Here is a 16425-nt window from a genome sequence, read left to right as displayed (position 1 = left end):
AAGTATTGTCAGGATTTAACAGCAACATCAAAGATCGTTATTTTATGTCAACTACATACAATAAAGTACACCATTTTATTAGTAACTCCATGAATAAAAAATGGCCTTTAACATGCTGATGAATTCATTCCCAGCAAGCATCACACTGCAGATCCCTTAGAAGATAACCTAACTCCAAAGAAAAGGCAAGTCTTGTGAAGGAATCTTCCAAATTGAAAAAGTTAAATTAGAAAGCTGCTAATTTAACTTGCATGCTTTATGGATAATTCCCTTTTCACATCTGTCTACCATCTCTAAGGTGACTGCAAAATTTAAATGAGGCTATTTAATTAAATTACTTTAATCCTCCACCAAGTGCTGCAAATTAAACTTGAAAAGGAGACCTTTCAGTTCTCTAGGAAGGGTTCTTGCTCATTTATCCTTGATTAGGCAAAGACAACACATTATCTTCAAGAAAACCATACTGATAGCCTAGAACGCTTAAGATAATTAAATTAAATGACAAACAAGACTTCCCTGTATTTTATTAGCTACCTAACTGTAACTACTGTGCCACCTTCTCAAGTCCAGGTTTCATTTGTTTCACTGAAACACATCATCACCAAAAAAACCACTAAAACTTAACAGCATCATGTCTGGCAGCTGTTTCCCAGAAAATGGGGCATTTTCTTATTAAGTTCTCTAAAACTTCCTTAATTTTTACATATGTTTACTAGGAAAGATTGCACTAGCCTAACAATGAAAATCCCCTAACAAGCAGCACTGTACCTACCAGTTAAGAGTATGATTTTTGTATCACAGTATCTGTATCTGTATCAAGTTCAATACAATTTAAATTGTAGCTTGGTGTACTATAAAGAAATTCAAAGTATTTTTAGATATAAGCAATCCATGGATTTTTTAAAAACTGACATTTGGGCTAACAAGTTTTATATTCTTTGCCTTGGGAAATACATTATCTAGTGCACACAAGCCTAATCAGGAATTAAGCTAATTATAAAGAGCCTAGCTTTACATAATGATCCAGGGAAAAGGAGTTAAAATCCACAGACCCCCTCTGAAGTATAATCTGAATTAACTGAAAAGCTGTTACATCCTTACCTTCAAGGATATTCAAGATCCTGGTGATAAGCAAAAGGATATTCATTCTAACCCTCCTTGGTACTTCCTCTACAGGATTATTTACACCTCAATAAAATCCTGCACTGTTAGTTTCAACTGGCAAGCACAACATTCACTCTAATTTCATTCACAGCTTGCTTCAGCACCATCAGGAAGGCAGTTTCCTATACATTAGCTTCTCAGCAAAGTCCAGCTTTCCATCTGAGACTCTGCCCTACAGAAGAAGACAGCTTCAAGATTCATACATTTGAAAGCTTAAGCACCTTAAAATGCTGCAATCCCTCTGATCCCTGCCACCAGGAAGATAACAGCATTTTCCAGTTCCAGATTCCCGAATGGGACAGAATTCCCCTCCTATTCATCCAGCTGAGGGATGAAACACATCTGACAGACTGTGACAGGCCAGAGCAATTCCCCTCTGCAGATCTGCCATGCCAGCAGTTTCACATCTGTGCTTCATTCACAGAAATTTAAGTGCACGTGTCTTCCAATTCTGCACAGCTTATAAAACCACCTCTCACACCTCTGGGTTATTAAAAATGTATTAGATCAGTTACGTGAAAATATCTTATTTCTAGCAATGCAGGAAGGTATTGACTGTCATCAGGGAAAAATGTGGGAGGTCTCTGCAACAGAAGCAGCAAAAGGCTTCCTAGCACTCACTTAAGAACATTGCAAGATGGGCAGCATGAATGCAAGTCAGTTTTTATCTTTAAGAGGACCACAGAAGCTTAACAGAATGGAAGAAACTGGCAAGAGGTCCAGCAGGCAAACACCTGCTCTGAGTATGGCAAGCCCTGGGGAATTCAAGATCATGAATCCTGAGCAAATTGTGCATGCTGTATGAATTAAAATTAATCAGAATGCAATCAGAAATTCTGATGGCTTCAATATCGAACTTTGAGTTTACAACTCTTAGTGTTGTTTATTCTGTATAGAGTCCTTTCAGTTCAGTCAAAAGTTCCACCTTCATTCCAAGATCCAGTAAGATTTATCAGCTCTGCAGTAAAATCCTCCAAGCCTGCCTTCCTTCTCCTATCTTCCATTTTTCCAAAACACCTGTTCTTGAATCAATTCCCAAAGTTTTGCAAAGGCAGCCATGAATTTTAGCCACTCTGCCTTTCCTATGTCCAAACTGCAGTGGCTAACACCAGCCTCCCTGACATTCTGTCTTCTGAAGGTATCATAGTCATGAAATATAGCAAGAAATTAAATTCCAAGATGGTGAGGGTTTATTGCTCTATTTCTCTGAAATCACCTTGCTTTTCTGTGTCCCAAGTTGTGAGATTCTGTTTTCAGATCTCAAGACATCTTAGATATACATCCTTTTCTGTTTTTCCTCCCTCACAATAATGAGGTTCTATCCACATTGATGGGTTGATCCAAACACCAAAAAAACAGTTATCCAAACTGCTCTTGTGCTCAATTTACTTTCAAAACACACCAGGTCAAAGAACATGAGCAGAACAGGATAATGAATAAAGGGAGAAGGAAGCAAGAAATGCATCATAAAGAAACTGGAGTTTCAGTATTTCTAACACTGAGAAATATCTTTAGTCAATACAGCAGAAAATGTGACATCCCTTGCCATCTCTAAAAGCATTCTTCCTATTCATCAGAATTCTTAATGTTTGATAAGGCAAAAGGACATAAGCACTTACTGGAGAAAAAGAAATAGGGAAATGCAGCTCTATTTTGTAGAAGAAAGCTGCCACAATGCTTTCAGAATCAAAAACTCCCTCTGCATCCCTCAGGGCCACACTGACAATTCACCCTGACATTAATGCTGTTTACACAAAGCATCAGGCACCCACCTCAAGGAAGCAAAAAAGGGCTAAGTGTTATCTGCCCAGACAAGGATACTTTGTAATTGTTGCCCACTTGTGCTTTTTGTATTAGTAAAACAGAAACGATGCATTTTAAACTCAAAATTTTTACACCAACCAAAACATTGAAACGAAACAGAGTATGAGTTATCATAAACCCCTTTAGATTTTATTGAAAAAAGTCATGCAAATTTTAACTATAAGAGAAAATTTTGCTAAAAACCTGTTTCTCAAACAAGTCAAGTTTCACTGATTTTTTCATATTCTTACACAACTAACAAGGTGGAAGGCAGTCAAGGTCCAGATGTTTACCCAGCTGCAGCAAGGAGAAGCTTCAGCACAAAGAAAAGAAGATGAAAGTGGACAACTGAGGGTACAGATAAATTACTCTCAGTAAAAGAGAGTATCAGGGCCTGTGAAAAAGAAGAAAGACTTGACATTTCAAATTCCTCTTAAGTGTTAATGCAGGTTATAATGGTTTGTTCATAAATGAGACATGAAGTGCAATGCCAGTTACTCTTTCCTGCATTAGTGCTGACAGCCCAACTGCTGCCAGGGACAGAGGTCAGCTAGAAATTGAAATAAAGCATTGGGGATTCATGACTCCTCTCTAAACCTGCTATTCATCTGATGCATCCTCTTGGAGGAGGTCATCAATTCCTTTCTTCAGCAGATCTTGCTAAACCTGGACAAGCAATGTCAAGCCTGTACCTACAGATACAAACACCAGACAGCCCTTGCATGACCAACTCCAAAACACAAGACCCAGAGAACAGTGGCTTTCACTGGCATTCAAAGAACACAAGGCCCAGATGATAAAAGCACTGCATGAGGTGTGCTGACTCCAGGAACACTGCAAGAGGTGGGAGGGATATATTGCTATGTATGAGAAACAATTAACATAATCATGACCAACACATCTGGCTCCAGAGCAGAAACAGCCCTGCTAGAAGGAATTAAATTATGTGGATTACTTCACTTGTTATGTTATGTTATGTAAGGAACAGCCTCCTGTGAACTGAACCAATCCAAGAGATTCAACCCCAGTGAGCAAGTCAATTTTCTTCACTAGGGTAGCTTAACAGCTCTTAAATAGCAAAAGATGGAGATAATTTCAACTTCTTTGTTGGAGAAACAGAGCCTTCACTTGTTTCTCTCTTTGATAATACTTCAAATTGTTACCAAATTTGAAGAGATCCCAAACAGAAAGGGGAAAAACTAAAGTAAGAAAAGACAGACACTGCCTGCTTGCCTCACAGATCCAATGCTCTGCAACCTAAAGACAAAGTCACACAGATACAAGGAAGCCAAAACCTGTTAAACATTCACCAGTACCACCTCACAAGCCCGTCCAAAAACAACCCCAAACAAACATACTGTGACTATGAAGCCCAATTATATCTAGGTTCCTATTCTGTCTTAATACTTCCTTGCATTTAGCAAGATTTTGGTCCTGGAAGATAAGTCATAATTGTGTATATGCTTGTGTGTAAGTACATAGATTTTGGAAATCTATCTCCTCTTTCCCACCAGAGTCTTTTTTCCAAGGTTTCTCAAACAGGTAAATTTTTGGCATTTTTACATGATGAATAAGGTAGCAGGTAATCAGACCCCTGCCTTTCAGCAGAGTTTTAAAGGTGGCATCACTGTTTACATCATAAAGGCAATTTTATGCTGTGGCAAGGATTGACTAAAAAATCCCAAACATCAGCTGCAGTCTACAATTAAAGCTTTCTACCAGTGAAATGTCAAATCCTGATCTCTCCTTAAAACATTTTGTGATTATGTCAGCATCAAAGCAACTGACAGCAGAAACAGGCCCCTGCTTCTGCTGATGGTATTAGTCCTTCAGCAACAGCATTTCACATGGGTAATTTAATCTGTCTTGTAAGAACAAATCCAGAAAGATTGCATCTGTCTCAAAAGCAATGTCCTCATGCAAACCAGTAGGAAGTAACTGCTGTTCTCCAGCAAGCATTTCACTTAAAAACAGAGGAATAACCCTTTTTTCCTCAGCCATGTGGATCCACTTGTCTGAGGAAAATCCACTGTCACCAAGTGATTCAAACACACTATTCCCATCTCTAACTCTTCTAGGAAAGATTTATTTTACCATTGACTCAGTAACCAACAAAAAGAGACGATTACCAGTTAATGTTGTCTACTTCTTATTTAGTAATACATGTTAGCTGGAGCAGGATTTTCTTGCTGATAAGAACAGGCAGGCTGAAAGCCAAGTGAAACTTGGTATAGAACTAATTATAACTGGAAATATCCCTTTTTAGATTGTCATGTTGTCTATTCTACTCCTCTGGTTTGTTTACTCAACTGATGCATGTAAAAACACTGAGCTGTCTCGAGCTAGAAGCCTCTCACACTGGTACTAACATATTTTTCAAGATATATTTTTTAATAATTAAATAATGACTAAGAACAGAAACAATACTTCCTGTTTGAACTGCTGCTGAACACTTTATCTATGTGGGTATCTTAAGAATTGCCATGGGTTTAAATCTTCAACGAGGCTGTGCTTTCAACCAACATGTAAGTTGCTTTTTTCCCCCCCTCCAGCCACATACATTCATTCTTTCTTTCTTTCTCCTGCTGCCCAAGTAAGAATTACAGCTATAGGTTAAGCTGAATGGCAAGCAGAGACAATTGGAAGAGACTGCATGTAATTCATAGACTCACTGGTACTGGGATATCTTCAATAAGCCTGAAGAGGTTCACATGTGATCATTAAGCAAGATTAGACAAGAAGCAGCAGAAAGAAGATAGAAAAAATTAGTTCTGAGATTTTCTTTTCTGCATATTGCCAAAGCTATTTCAGCATAGTTGAGTTTTTCATAGAAGATTGTGATCCTGACACAAGAACATGTCAGCACATTGCTACATATCAAAAAAACATCATATTGTTAAGTCAGCCACTGCTGGATTAAAAATATTAAAAATACTAGAAAAAGGACTGAAAAAGAAAATCCTTAACACTGCTATCATGAAAGACAAACAGTGAATCCTGGATAAGCTGGAAATATTATATAAATAATGGTATTTCACTGTGTGTAGATCATGGCACTTCAATGCCCAGTTGAGTATAGCTCCACCAGTCAATTTAATTTTAGAAATGAGGAATATAAAATCCCATTAACTGCTGTGGTTGCCTTAAAATAAAAATATACTAGGGAAGGGATGATCAGGGCAAACACAGAATGTGACTTCCTCAACTTTCAACTTTCTCAATTCATAGAATTGCTTAAATTTGATGCAGTCTCTTTAGGAACTCTCCACAGATCTCTTGTCTGCCATTTTGTGTAACCTGTCCACGAGCCCCCAAACTTTTTGCATTCTTAACTGCCTTAAGCAAGGAGTTCCAGAACCCCAGTAACAAATCTTTCAAGCACAGATTCCCAAGGAAAACGACTAAAACTACTCCTAAACTCCCTACATTGTCAGAAGAGGCTACTGATACCTGCTCTCTTTGCTACCAAACACACCAGTTTGTTTCACATCTATGTGCTTTCATGAAGCTACTGTATTATTTGAAGTTTGACTTCTCTTTAACATCCACTCTTGATCAAAAATACTGCAGCCACACACGGGTGTATTACAGCTTTCAGTTGAAACTTGCTTATTTGTAAACCACATCTTCAAAGTATTACTTTCTTGCTATTGAGTTTCATTTCTGGACTCAATACAGCTTCTGTCTACAATTCCACTGATTTCAATCAGTTCCCAGTCTCAAAACCAGACTCCTTGAAAATGTTTGAGTACCAAACAACTTTGCAAGTTTGCCACAGCATAGCAAATACCAACATGTTTTTGACAACAGACTGGCAGCCTCCAGTATTTTAATGTGTGTTTTGTGTTTTCCTACCAGCTTTCCAATACACCAACAGCTATACTGGAATGTACTTCTCAAGGTCAGTTTCCCACAATGTGGAAGACAGAGATATTTGTTATGTCCTCAGAAGTTTGCAACTGAAGGCAAGGAAAAAAAGAAAAAAAAGAAAAAAGAGAAACGGAGATGTAACTTCAGTTATAAGTCACAGTTTGTCACAGGATCAGTTTTAGAGTTAGTCATCTATGTAGTATTTTATTCACATTTACAAGAGAGTGATATATATTGTTTGTACTGCTTAATCAGAATTTCAATGTAGTCATAGTAAAGCTAGACTTATCCAAATGACCATTTCAGAAAGCTTTCATGACTAAAAGATTTACACAGATTGCTTTTCTGTTTTTAACTCTATTTACTGATGGAGAAGACTATGCAGGTTGTCATATTGTGCTCCTCCCCTCAAGTCTTCTGCTACTGACAGCAGCAGCGTGGGCCCTGCCAAGTTTCTACCTATGCAAGTTTGCCTTACTGAGATGAAGGTTACTCAAAAGCCACAGCATCTCTCAACTCATCAAAAATATAAACACGGCTATGGAATAATTTTAACATATAAGATCAGAAAAAAATGCCATTTAAGTAAAGCCAATCTTTAAAACAACTTACAAAATAAGTATGAATCAAATTATCATCCAAATCCACATTGCAGCAATAAACTCTGCCTCTATTTAAAAGACATTTTTGAATCTCCAGCTTAAAGTACTTATAATCATTGAGTCAAGAGAAGCTGAGACATTCAGTTCTCCCAGGATGCTTCCCTTGTGCTGTGTGTCACAAGCCATCTGGGCTGATTAGCCTAAAAGCACAGAATTTCTTAGGCTTCAGAGAATAACTGCAGAAATTATTTGCAATTTAAAGATTATTCCTGATCCATAAATTGTTCAGCCACCTCATCAAAGTAAATCCTCATCACCCATTTCCTCTGGCTAAGAAGCCAAGCCTTCTTGTAGTGAGGACACTGCCAGCACTTCTTCAATAAAGGCCATTAAGATGCACTCTGCAGAGCAGGACTTCAACTCAGCACAGACTAAGTGCTCATGAAAAACCCAACAATCCGCAGTGAAACAGGCATTTTAGCAAGAACTTGTGACACCAGTTCCCCATGTGACTAGGGATAAGCAAAAACCCCCACCCTGAGGAGACCTTCTTCAATTCCTGTAGAATACTGTCAGCAGAACTGCTGCAGCTGAATCCTCCTTTTAGAACAAACAATGACTACTGAGCAAAGTCCAGATCTCTGCAAATCCAGCTACTTTTGATTGAGGAGGAAACAACATTCTCAAAATATCTTCCAAATTGCACCTACTTGGTAGGAGTTTCAGAGTGAGCTGGGGTATGTGTCCAAGAGCTACAAAGAAATGCAAAGACCTTTCCTGACTAGCCCAACTCCAACTTTGGGATAACTATTTAATGCTGTTGGGATTTTACTGTAACGTACACGCTGCAGGTATCCAGAGATTTACATAATCTGTTTTTATTGTTCCAATTGAAACACAATACAGGATTTTCAACCTAATTATCAAAAGCACCATTAGTATTTTGATCTCCTTAGCATCCCTGTTGGCATGGGACTTAACTCTGCCTGAAAGCTTCTAATTAAGAAGATGGTGCTGCTGTTTACAGTGAATAGTGGCTAAAAGAGAACCCCACAACCACTGTTAATTTATTTTATCATATTACTTTCTGTAATCTTATATTCCTTTATCTCTTCTCCATTTTGAAAGATCCACACTTTCTAAAGATTCCAGGCAAACAATGTTCATCTCAAGATTGATGGCATGATAGCTTTTTTTTCTAAAGAGCCCATGCCAACATTTCCTACTAACTGGTTTATTCCAAATAACCAATCCCTTTTAAAGGATGATCAGGTCCAAAAGTAATGGATTTTACTCCAATGAGCTTTTACACGAACAGTTCCATTAAACAGGATTACTCATTAGTATAACAATACATTAAATGAGATCATTATGTTAATTGAGGCTATTTCTACAGTTTCAACAGCTTTACAGTTAAAAGACAATACTGGGCAGTTTTTGGAACCCAAACATTGATATTTTTTTAATGAAAAATACATCCATGAGCAGAAATTAAACCTCAACTTCAAAAACAACTTTTCTACTCTAAGTTGTATATTGACATAGATCCTTGGTTGACATTTAGGCAGCTGGTTGTTACTCATGTCCCATTTGTTAGACCATCACCTCTTCAGCTTGGAGGCCTGTAATTCAAAATGGGCCCATAGAATTTAGAGATATGCGATTATTACATACACGAGAAAAAAATCTTGCCAATTTCATTCAATATCAGCAAATTATGTAAATATTTACTGTCTCGGTCTAACCCAAAAGTTTTGTATATTTCTCCTGAAGAAACAAATTTAGTAAAATCTCAGCAAATATGTGAAGCGGCTCTCAATTACAAAAATGTAACAAAATGAAAACTTAGACTCAACTTCATTTCACTTTTAACACCTTCGTAACAAAAAATTCTATTCTGCACCAAATCAAGGCTCAAAGCCCACAGACACCAAGAATAAACGTGCTATAGACATGAAGTTCTAACCCTGCAAGATGCACCAATTCCCCTGAGAAGTGCTTTACATCTTTACACAACATACCAGACCAAGTACCAGATTGCCAATCCTTACCTTAATTTGACGTCTGGCCTGGACACTAACGCTCTGCTACAGGATAAAGTTCCCATGCAGTTTTGCTTTCTTAAACTGGAGATAAACAGCTCGACCTCCTCCAGCTCAAAGTTAAAGGCTGAGGGTGCCTACGTTTCATTGTGTGCCAAAGTACATTTGACAGACCGCGAAGTGAACAGCAGGCTCTGGGTGACGAAAGCAAAGTCTCAGTGTCATTAAAGTGAAATCACCACAACGCACAGAACATCCCCTTGGTAAAAATGTCAGCAGATCGCTGCTAAAGTAGAAATGCCACCGTTACAATTTTTTTTTTTTTTTTTTTTTAAACTGTGGTCTTTGAGCACACACTGGGTGCTTTTGCTTCCTCCCTTTTCGGAGATTAAAACCCCTGAGACAGGAGACCTCCCGCTGCCAGCCCTCTCGGACCGGGGCTCGCAGCAGCTGCTCCCAGGCAGCCGCAGGTGCGTCTGCCCGAGCCCCGAACGACCGGCACGGCGGCAGAGCTGCCCGAGCCCGCGGCATCCACCGGCCGAGGGGACGCGCCGAGGGCCGCCCGCCCGCCCCGGCCTCCGCCGCCGCCGCAGCATCCCCGGCCGAGCGCCGACCCCCGCCCGGCGCAGCGGGGCAGCGGCGGCTCCCCGCGGCACAGAGCCCCCGAGGAGGGGCGGGGTCGCGGCCCGGCCGCCCCGCACTCACCGCCGGCCGGCGCGGCCGCTGTCGCCTCCCGGGGCAGGGCCGCTCCGCGCCCTCGGCTCCCGCCGGCCCGCCCGGCCCGCGCAGCGAGGGGCGGAGGGCGGGAACACGCAGCCGCGCCGCGCCCCGCGCCCGCCCTGACGTCAGCGCGCCCGCCCGCCCCGCCCCGCCCCGCCCGTGGCGGCGGCCGGCCGGACACATTGCTGCGTGTCCCCATCTTGTGCATCTTCCTCATTGCACCCATCTCCCCATCTATCTCCCCTGCCATCTCCCCTGCCCCGCCACCGCCCCCTCCGCCGTGCCCCGGGAGCCACCGCCGCAGCTCGGCCGTGTGACGCTGCCAGCGGTTGGGCAAGGCCCGCGGGTCGGCTGCGTCCAGCCTGCGCCAGCAATCGTCGGGCAGAGCCAAGGGCAAAGGGGAGTTGTTAAAAGCATTGCGGGTGTCCGGCCCCGCGGCGTGGAAGGATTGGATCATAGCATCGTCAGGGGTGGAAGAGACCTTTGAGATCCCCCGTGCAGCCCCCACCCAGCCCTGCCGCTGTAGCCCCTGAGCCACCACCCGGCGCCAGCTCCAATGACGAACACCTCCCACGGTGGCCGTACCACCCCTCTGTGCAACCTACACAAACAGTGCAAAAATTGTCCTCTAGTATCTCATCTGAATCTCTCCTGTTTAAGGCCGTTTCCTCCTGTCCTCTCTCCGCAGACACGGCAGAAGAGACCGGCCCTACCTTGGTACCTCCTGCTTTCAGCGAGTTACAGAGCGATCATGTCCCACACCCCCGGCCGCCTCAGGACTGAACAGCCCCAGCTCCCTCAGCTGCTCCTCACAAGACGTGTTTTCTAAACCTTTCACCTTCTGGCCCCTCTGGACACACTGCAGCCCATCAATGTCCTTTGCAAAGTGGGAGCCCAGAGCTGAAGGCTCCGGCAGTGCCCAGCACAGGGACCGGGGTGATCCCTGCCTTGGTCCTGCTGCACCCTACAGCAGAGCACGCTGCAAGGAGACAGGTGCTGACCCAGCTATGCAGAAATCCTGCAGGACGCTCGCAGTCAACCAGGGGATTCTCCATGCAGGTGCTCACAGAATTAATTGAGATTATTTTCTGCCTGTGCTAGGAATTAGAAGGCACTGACAGAAGGTTTGGGAAGTTCCTTGCCAGTGAGGTGGATCACTGAGTCATTATTTACACCTCAGCGCTCTGCCCTGGGGCTTGTGTTTCTGTGTCTCTCCTGGTTTGGGGCCTTTGTCTTTGTGTTGTCACAGCATTTCACCATCTCATGTTGCTGTGCTTCAACATCAGGTCTTCCAAGTTTCTTTTATCTCAAAAGTTTCACTATCCAATTTTTCTAAGCTCTTGCCTGCCTTCTTCGCCAGGCCTGCCAGAGGGAGGAAGCTGTGCAGTCGCCTCGGGCTATGTTTGTGTCGGAATAAAACCTACACCCTGTAACTGATAAGCCGTGCTCACCTCTTGGCTACAGCTGGGTGTGCCCAGATGTCAGCCCAGGCACTGCAAGTGCCTCCTCATCTTTGTACACACAGGGCATGAAGATGGGTGCATTTGCCCCATAGGCAGCAGAAAGGCCTTTTTAAAAAAAGAAAGAATGAGAATTGAAGCTTTTATATATTTGTTTTTCTTTGAGGGTTTTTTTGGTTGGGTTGGTTTTTTTGGGTTTTTTTTGCTTAAATTTAAATGTATTGGCCACATTAATGCATTTATTCTTAGAACAATCTCAAGTATATGACTCTCCTGTGGTGCAGGAAGGGGAAAAAAAAAAAAAGGCAAGCAGAGAGATTAAATCTCTTGCTCAAAGCTGAATAGATAGCAAAGCCAGGAAATGAACTCAGATTTCCTCAGTCAGGCATCAGTGCTTTAACCACACAATCATCCTTTCTTGCCAGTCATTCTCAGCTTCTGAGCATCAACTGCATTAGCATAGATTTGATTTTCCCTACTTTGTTCACCAAAACAGCTTCTCCATTCCCACTGAAATTTCTTCCTAATAACTTTCTTCTTAATTTCCTTCAGAAAAATTAAAGAAATTATATTAGAGACTCACTGGGAGAGTTATGTTTCCCACTACCTTTCTGCAGTGGTGCTGGCAGGTGTTTCTTCAAGGGCAGTGCTTGAAGTCCTCTCTCCCAGAGCGATTGTGGAGCTCACCTGATGCATCTCTGAGGCACAGGGGGTGAGATCAAAGAGATCAGAGCACCAGGAGTGCTTGTAGCCAGCACAAAGGAGGCACATACACTGTGTGTGCTGACCTGGAAGTGGTGGTACAACCACATTTTTCAACTCCAGCTCATGCTTTTTATAATCTGGAAATAATTACAAAACAGAGCTCTGAAAGAAAACTACATATGTAGAAGCAGAAAGCAACCTAGAGATATTTTTGAACAGATTTGAGAACCTCCACTATCTGTTTAGGCATTTAACAGATTTTCACATGTTTATATAGCCTGAAGATCAAGACCCAGTCTTGAAGCAGAATTCAGAGTTTTTGAAAAAGGAAGTGTTACATACAAAACTCCAGGTTCTGACTGCTTGCCTCAAAAATGGTGTTAACCCTCCTACAGACAGACTGCAGACTGAGGGCTAGCTATGATCAACTGCAGTATCTTTTCCTCCCAGTTTATTATCAGATGTTTTCAGCTTGAGGTCTTCACCTTGAATTGATTTTCTATTAAATTGATTTAAATGGACATTATATTACACTGGGAGATGGACTAAAAGCTTGTTATTATCCCCTTTGCTCACTGACCTGGCAGTGTGCTGCCTCCAAAACCAGAGACACAGCTGGGGGTGGCACCAACCACCCAAGAAGAGCTGGATGTGCAGTTAATGACATTCACACAAATATTCTCCCAGCCCTAAGAGTTCACAGGCCAGGGACTCCACTCTAGAGGAAAAGGAAAGAAGGATTTCTCAAATTTGACCATGTAGCAGAGCCTACACTCTAGAAAATCTGAGCTAGATATTCTATTCTAATTCTCTGCATTACAATGACACTGAGTGAGCATGCTTGAGTCAAAATTATCCTCAAAGCAAGGAAAGCTTCCTGCATCACTTCATAAAAATCATCTTTGCCATGATGTCCATAAAAAAAATCTTTGCTCCATGGCTCATATGCTGTGACTGCTGCAAACAAATCTATTCATAATAATTTCACTTTTACTTTGTGTGTCCACTTTCTGTTACTGCATTCACACACATTCTGCTTGTACTCAGATTTGATGCTGTCTGATTGATGAGCTATATTTTCTTGGTTTGCATTCTTTCAAGGTCTAAAGGGTTAAGCACTCAGGTGACAGTGGTTTTTTTGCCCCCACATATAAGTAATAATGTATTCATTGTGGGCATTTTACTTTTGCAAAATCCTGCAGCATGGATTCTCACTAACCTGCTGACATCAGGAAAACAGATGTTAAAATTAGAGACCACATGCTTCTTGGGGACTAGGTGGACTTTTGATTGAATATGACAGTGCAGCAGTTGGATGGTTAGGGGTTAAAATCCTTAATTTAAAAATGTCTCATGATTCTGTAAAATGTATTTATCAACAGGCATAAAAAATGAATTTTCAGCTGTCTTCATAATCTGTGATTCTACAAATAATTTTATTTTTCATTAAGGAATACATCCCTTATATTTTCCATGTTTTCTTTAACACTAAGGAGTCACTGTCTCCAAAACTGCCTATTTACTTTTCAACTCCTTGTACTTTTTAAACTAGACACGTAATTTCATTTTTGAATGAAAATATTTACTAAAAAGATATGTACTAAAATGGGTATTTCAAGTTTATGAACTTGTTTGCTGAGATAATAAGTAAAGCAATGGGCTAATGTCACATAAAATACTTAAATGAGTGTTGTGTAAATATGTGTGTATATGTATTATTACCATGTATACTGTCCACAAGTAATGAAACTTTGTACCATTCTGCAATAAATAATTGTATAAGAATAAAAGAATTCAGTTTGGTGCAAGCTGAGGTCTTTATAATGGTTCCCTATCAATATATCTTCTTCCCTTTTTACAAAAGGGAAAACACAGATGTGATCTCAAACTAATTCTAATGAAATACACATTTATCTTGTCACATTTAAGACTAAGTCCTTTACTTTTCTTAGCTTTGAAAAATAATCCACATTAAGTAATTAAGATTTGATAAGTTTTCAGGCCTTAGTGCTATCTACCACTTTCTAAATAACATTGAGTTAATAGGGCAATATTTAAATGAAGACCTGTTCATTGCAGTTTCAGCTGCTCTGTTATTTAAATAATTGTCTCAGATGTCTGCCTTGCAAGGACAGTGTTGCTGTATTTATGAGTTTGGTGAGCTTTCTTACCCTTCTCTCAGAAAAGTTTTTCTTGGTCAAACTCTTCTTCTGAACATTGCTGAAAGAATACTCGAACATCAGTCCAGGATGTGCTTTAAAACTCTGTGATGTGTTATTCTGTGGCCAGCCCTGCTGATGTTCAGAGATGCTCAGGATGGATTACACTGTCTGTTCATGCTGGGAAAAGCAGTGAATTTACACAGGCTTAAACTGCTCTTATTTTTCAGTGGTGCTGGAGCAGAAGTACCTGGACCAGTTCAGTAAAATCTGCCATTAAAACCCACTCAGGAATCTTTACACCTTGCTGTGTTCTGTCTTCTAAGGGCTTACTATGCATGATGTTTCAAAACACTACATTAGCCTCAATAATTTAGACCTACTTTGATCTAAATTATTTAAGAAGACTAGTTAAACAATTTAAGAAGCCTAGTTAAAGCTGCTTCTAAAATATAGTATTTGTTTTCTGCAAGGTCTTCAGCAGCCACATTCCAGCCATCCACACATCCACACCACCTTTACAAACACAGAGAAGCATTTCTAGGCAGTCATTAAAATGACTTTTTTCTAAAATCCAGTGTGCTGCCTTTCATTTCTTCTTACAGATGATACTGCTTCTCAGTGTCTGACTGTTAAAACACATTAGTGTATAATGTATTTCATTTAAGTCTGATACGGTTTCTTCATTATTTTTCATTACAACTGAATTTGTATTCATGTAGGCTGAAAGGAATCCAAATGCCTAATGTTTTCATTATTCAGTGGGATTTTGGAGAATTCTGGAACATAAATAAAACTCCTTATTTCAGCTTGATGTAAGCTATGGAAATTATTTCCTTTTTTGTAATGAAAAAATTTTCTAAATCAGGACAGATTAATGGTTTTGTTGCATTTTATAACTGAAAGGCTGACTGATAATCTCAGGACTCAAAATATAGCCTTTTACTATGGCATTGTTAAAGGACTTGATCTCGTGTGTTTGGGATTCTTTCTTTATCTGTGAAGTCATTCAGTTACACAACAGAAAAGACAACAGTCATGTTTCTAATAATGGCCTTCAAATTTAAAAGAATGAGAAAAGCTAACTATAATTCAATGAAATCTCAGTAGAAATCAGTAATAAAGATGAAAATTTATTTGCAGTTGTATGGCTTATCTTTGTGTAAACACTGTTACAAAGGAGCTTGCTTTAAATTAATGCTAATCCTGAACTGATTGATGTGGATAATTTGTGGGTTTGCTGATTTAGTTACTTAATAGCATTTTAAATTTTACAATCCTTAAAATGTTTAATGAAGATGAAATTATAGCTTTTGTGTTTGTATAGGCAGTGTCCTCCATTTTACGATATCATTACAGTTTTTAATCCTGAGATTTTTATAAGTAGTAATCTACTTATAATCAGCACATAACACAGTGGATAATGGACCAACAGAGCTGTACACATTAAGAAACATAAGAGGAAAGAAAGCCTCTAGGAGAAGAACAGAGCAAGAGCATCATATTTATGTGTTTTCATTTGGCTACTCAAAGAACAGCATTCCTGTTAACATACATCCAGGGAGGAGACTCAGAGCTGGAAGTGAACTAAACATGATCCTTCTGGGTCTTGTTCAAAAAATATTTAGAAAGGACAAGAGCCCTGGGTGGTGTGGTGACCAAAGCACACAGCAGTGTGCACTAGGGACTAGCACACAGTTAAATGGAATATACAGAGAGCAGCTGGGCTCTTGGCTAACTCAGTGTCACCCTGTCTTCTAGGGCATCTTACAGCCATCTTACCAGCCCTAACAATAGCTTGACTATATGATGTTCTCTCAAATCTTTCTTTAAACAAGATACCTGCATTATCTCTTCCTCTGTTTCACTGCAACATTTGCTAGTTTGCCACAGAGGTTTA

The 16425-nt window shown here is 40.5% G+C and overlaps 1 protein-coding gene across 5 annotated transcripts in view; it reads right to left on the bottom strand.

Annotated features, from left to right (window-relative positions):
* Window positions 1–10289, bottom strand: part of CCSER2 (coiled-coil serine rich protein 2) — a 59483-nt gene extending 49194 nt beyond the window's left edge. For 4 of the 5 annotated variants that reach the window (XM_056494675.1, XM_056494672.1, XM_056494676.1 and 1 more), the window contains exons 1-2: window positions 10187–10289; window positions 9491–9675 (exon numbers count right to left, since the gene is read on the bottom strand). The gene's annotated coding sequence lies outside the window, so the exon portion shown is untranslated. The remainder of the gene's footprint in view (window positions 1–9490; window positions 9676–10186) is intronic. The other variant, XM_056494673.1, reaches the window with a different exon arrangement.
* Window positions 10290–16425: the final 6136 nt, after the last annotated feature.

The sequence above is a fragment of the Oenanthe melanoleuca genome, chromosome 6 (genome assembly GCF_029582105.1).
Source record: "Oenanthe melanoleuca isolate GR-GAL-2019-014 chromosome 6, OMel1.0, whole genome shotgun sequence".
Classification (NCBI taxonomy): Eukaryota; Metazoa; Chordata; class Aves; order Passeriformes; family Muscicapidae; genus Oenanthe; species Oenanthe melanoleuca.
The sequence above is the reverse complement of the archived record's forward strand: the minus strand, read 5'-3'. Positions and strand labels throughout refer to the sequence as shown.